The sequence below is a fragment of the Triticum aestivum genome, chromosome 6B (genome assembly GCF_018294505.1).
Source record: "Triticum aestivum cultivar Chinese Spring chromosome 6B, IWGSC CS RefSeq v2.1, whole genome shotgun sequence".
Taxonomy (NCBI): Eukaryota; Viridiplantae; Streptophyta; class Magnoliopsida; order Poales; family Poaceae; genus Triticum; species Triticum aestivum.
This window is the reverse complement of record NC_057810.1, coordinates 8,243,351-8,248,756: the sequence shown is the minus strand read 5'-3', so window position 1 is coordinate 8,248,756 and position 5,406 is coordinate 8,243,351.

The window sequence follows — 5,406 nt, the reverse complement described above, 5'->3', positions numbered from 1 at the left end:
CAAGCGCGCCATGAGAGAGTGGTTTGTCCTACCACATTCTCACCAAGTCGCCCCAATCAAATTCATATGTAGTTCTCGACCTATGCCTGCTAAAACTTGTCGCCTTATCCCGCTCCTATGAGCGGTAAGTGTTTAGGGTCCGCTGATTTTTAGTTCTCAGTTCTACGCAGGGCCGGCCCTGAGGGGGGGCAGAGGGGGAGGCCGCCCCGGGCCCCCAAGATCTAGGGGGCCCCTCCCAGGTGTAATTGTACGTATAAAGGTAGTAGCCCATTTGCTATAGCTTCACGTTGAAAAAAGATGTAGCCGAGCCCCAGGAAGGAAGGGACGGCTGGTACCAGCGTACGCACGTAAATCAACAGACAATCGTGAGGAAACAAATCAACGTACGCACGTAAATTACGCCTGCTCATTCTCTTTATATATTCTTCCTCCAAAGAAAAAAATAACGATCGTGTGACGTGAGTTCATCCCTAATTCCCTATATTCTCTGTTCTCGCTCAAAACACCAGATCGCTGAGGGGTAACTATACATGCTGACGACGCAACACGAACATCACCTGCCCCTGAAAATTGAGATTAGCAGTGTTGGGCGCACACGTACATCACCGAGTGCCTGCCACCGGAAATACACATCACATCATCGCCGCGCGTCCAATTACTGACGCGATCTAATCAATCTCAGGTATATCATATTACTATTCCCTACAATTAGTAAAACTTTGTGCTTTGAGGAAGAAACAATTTGATAAAAGTAGTTTTGTTTGCGGAATTGATAAAAGTTGTTGCCAAGGAGAAATTCTAGAAGCGAAGAAGTATATTTCATGTTAATTATTTGTCTGTTTTGGTTGATATGAAATCACTTCATTGAAGAAAGGATTTAACTCACGGTGTTTAAATATTTATTCAGATTTACTGTGCATGTGTTGCTAAAAGAAGCTTTTCAAATTAAAAATCATTGAAGAACCATTTGTGATAAACAATGACCTCTCTTTTTTTGCAAAAATGATAAACAGTGACCTCCAACAGAGCTTAAATGGGTAGGCAACATTATCCATTGAGAAGAAACCGATGGATAATATTGATATTGACATTGACACAATCACAAAGTGACTTCGCATCAAAGAGTGTCTTACAATAAAATTTGTAGATAATACGCATATTATGTTTATAACAAGGGGCCCCAAATTATACTTTCGCCCCGGGCCCGTAAAATCTTAGGACCGGCCTACGGGTGGTGACTGGTGAATGCAATTCATCACTAATACTTTTGCAGGGTCTCTGCTAATGTTCAGACATGATTCCCTCGGCATTTTGTTGGTTGGGTTATGTTGATGTAGCGTGATGTAAGAAATATTTGGATCCCGGCATGCATATTATTTTTAGATCATGTTCCTGTACTCATCCAGTTGAGTGATGGCATCTAGTATTCATACTAGATCATTCAGTTTCAATCCTGTTCTGTAGGGTTAGTTTAGTTGTGATTTCTGTAGAGTGATGGTCTGTGATTTCTGGATTTAGTTTTGTAAGTTATTATGTGCTGAGTACTTCTAAAGTTTCCATGAGCGTTGTCAGTATGTAAATCCCCTCACGCGGGCGGCTTTTTTATTTTCAATGTACATTTAAAGAGAATTGGTATCATCTTTGTTATTCTTATAAACATATAATCTATGTGTTTTGAATTTTTCATCTTTAGTTTCAGTCATGTGTCATTTATCGCATACCTCGTAGCCGTCCAATTAGGGTTCTGGTGCATGTGGATGTGTGCATATATTCTAAAATCAGCAGTTGCAGCAGGCGCTTCGGTAAGTTACTACGGTCATTCTAAGTGAATTATTGTTTGAATCGGTCATTCTAAGTGCTATCAGAATTTACTAATTCCAAGTAAAAATAACACTGCTTCGGGTTTTGGATCTATAAATTTTCCTATAGTCTATCAAGTCATTAAGTTCTTCTCGTTCACCGACAAGCATAACAACAATCGGTTGCTCTTGCAACTTAGTACGTGGATAGCAGTTCAAGAAGTCATACAACGACTGCACGGGGTGGAAATTGTTTGTGTGGTAGGCGCTATCAGAAGCCTCCCACAAATGATATCATAGAAGGAAGGGGTTCACCTGCAAAGACAATGGGAGGGACATGCGTGAGTTTATCTGGGGGACCGCACCATGATATTGCCGCCCAAGCCCGCGCAGATGGAACACCTGTTGCATCTCTCTCAAAGGCTGGCCGAGGTCGCGCAACTGGTCGGTGTACTTCTATGGCTTGGTGCAATATTGCATGATTGCTAGGTTGCCCGGCATGCTAATTAGCATTGATGTAGACGGCGCGCGGCAACTATTTGTCATAGAATGTGTTAGATAATCAGCTGTACTCGGTCTGCTCCAGCAAGTTCAAAAAGTTCAGTTAGTTCAGTAAGTTCTGTTAGCTGAATAAAAATTCAGCCTGTCAACGTGTGTGTGTGTGTGTGTGCACGTACAGATGCAGTAGTTTTCAGTTAAGTAGTTAGCGAGATTGTAGCTCGTCCGACGCAGCGCCATGGGATGGCATGGATCACGCAGGTCGTGGCGAGCATGCAGGGTTCAATCATGGCAAGCATCGTGGGATGCCACGATCTGTAGGCTCGCTCGTGGGCGACCAATTCTTCCTTACTTTCAGAAGCTCGTTGGAGCTAGCTCAAATAACAGAAACCCCGAAAATCTGCAGTCGGCAGCTCGCAGCGCAAACAATCGTCTCCAACCTCTCACATACTATCTCTGTCATGCTTGTTCTTTCTCTTGATCGTCGGCATCTGCAACTACAAGTGTCATCAGAGCCTCGGCGGTGTTCGATCCATCCTGGGGGCCGGCATTGTCTGATCCGTCGGAGTGATGGCCGGCAGCGACGACGAGAAGGCGAAGAAGCAGCTGGAGGAGGAGAAAGCCGCTGCGGAGGCGGCGGCGATGGAGAAAGCTCTAGCACATCTCTCCACTGAGGAGGGCTCCAGGGTGCACGTCGTCGAGCACGTCGTGCACGGCGGCTGCAGTGGCATGCCCCAGATGATGCTCACGTGAACCAAATAAACCGATTGGGCCATGATCACCAAGCTGCAGCTGCAGGCTGACGAGCTGTGGCGCGTGGTGGAGACGGGCCAGGGCACGGACCATGAAGACCGGGGCGCCATGGTTGCTCTCCTAAAGTGGGTACCACCGGAGCTCATGTGCATCCTGGGAGCCAAGTCCACGGCCGAGGAGGCATGGGACACTCTGAAGACCATGCATGTCGGCATCGAGCCTGTGCACGAAGCCAAGGCGCAGACTCGTCGCTCAGAGTACGAGGCACTCCGGTACAAGGACGGCAAGGGGATCGAGTTGTACATGTGCGGCTCAGGACGATCATCGACGAGCTACAGGCGCTCGGTGACCCGGTGGACGAGCACAAGGTTGCCCTCAAGGTGCTCCGGTACGTACCACACCCCTATCGCGAGATGGTCGTGGTGATCGAGTCACTCGTCGACACCAAACCATTCCCTCTCGAGGAACTCTGCAGCCGGCTCCTTGTCGTTCAGGAGCGCGAGTGCGAGGAGACCCCGCCGCCCGGAGCAGCTGTTGTTCACCGCTGACGAATGGTTGGTGCGCGAGAAGCAGCTGGACCAGGGTGGTGCGTCCACAGGCTCGGGTGTGGGGCGTGGGCACGGAAATGGCACGCCGAGGAACTGCCAAGGCGGGGATGGCCATGGCCAAGGCGGTGGTTGCGGCAATGGCGGCCCGGCAACGCCCAAGCGTAAGGGAAAGTGCCGGTACCGTGGCATCCCAGGACACTGGGCGAAAGTGTGCCGCAAGAAGGAGGAGGACCAGGCGAGCAGCAGGACCAGCAGGCGAACGTCGCCCAGGTCGAGGTCGAGCAGCCTGGTTTGCTCCTCGCCACCTGTGCGGTGGTGAGCGGGGCGAGCACTGGCGACGACGCACGTGAGTCGTGCATGGACATCTTCCTCAATGAGGCGCGCGTCATATCGGTGGCCACCAACGACGACCGTTGGTACCTGGACACGGGGGCCAGTAATCACATGACTGGACGCCACGGTATGCTCACGTAGGTAGATGAGTGTGTGCGCGAGACGGTGCAGTTCGGCGATGGCTCGGTGGTCCAGATCTGTGGGCGCGGCGCGGCGCGGTAATGTTCTCATGCAGGAACGACGAGAATCGTGCGCTCTCAGATGTCTACTACATCCCATAGCTGCGGACGAGCATCGTCAGCCTCGGTCAGCTCGATGAGCACGGCTGTAAGTCCGTGATCTAGGTCAGCGTGCTCTGTCTCTACGATAGACAGCGCGTGCTCCTGGCACGGGTGCGGCGGACGAGCAACCGGCTATATGCCGTGTCCCTGAACTTGGCCGCGCCCTGTGTCTACTCACGGGCGACGTTGACGACGCATGGCGCTGGCATGCGCGATATGGCCACCTGCACTTCCGCGCTCTGCATGATCTAGGTGAGAAGGCCATGGTGCACGGCATGCCGACATTCCACCACCTCGAGCAGTTCTGCGAGGGATGCATGCTCAGCAAGATGCATAGGACGTCGTTCCCACGAGCGTTGGCGTACCATACTAAGCAGGGGCTCGAGCTCGTTCATGGTGACCTCTGCGGGCCCATCACACCGGCAACCACATCCGGTAACAAGTACTCCCTGGTCATTGTTGATGATCACAGTAGATACATGTGGCTGGAAGTGCTAATGAGAAAGGACAAGGCATTTAAGTTCTTCCCAAAGATGAAGTCGGCTGCGGAGACACAGAGCGGCACTAGACTCAGGGCGTTCCGCACAGATAGCGGCGGCGAGTTCAACTCGAACGATTTAACCGCGTACTACGAGGAGCTCCGCACCCAAAGGAACATGACAACCCCTTACTCTCCGCAAAAGAACGGAGTCGTCAAGCGCCGCAACCAGAAGGTGGTGGAGATAGCGCGAAGCCTGATGAACAGCATGGGCGTGCTGAGCACGTTCGGGGGCAAGGCGGTGCGCACGGCGGTGCACATCCTCAACCGCTCTCCGACGAGAAGCCTGCGACAGGTGACCCCCTATGAGGCGTGGCGCAAGAAGAAGCCGTCGGTCGACTACTTCCGCACCTTCGGCTGCATCGAACATGTAAAGCTCGTCGGGCCCGGCGTGACCAAGCTGGGTGACAGGTCGCGCCTAGGCATCTTCCTGGGATGCGAGCCGGGCACCAAGGGCTATCGGGTGTACGGACCGGTCGGCAAGCGCATGTACATCACGCGCGATGTGCGCTTCAAAGAGGACCAGCGCTGGGACAAGAGCAAGGACGGTGGCGACTCGGAGCACGCCCATGAGTTCACGGTCGTGTACACCGACGCTGGTGTGCCCGTAACCACGACCTGCTCCGTGTCGCCGGTCTCAGCGGCGCCATCACTCG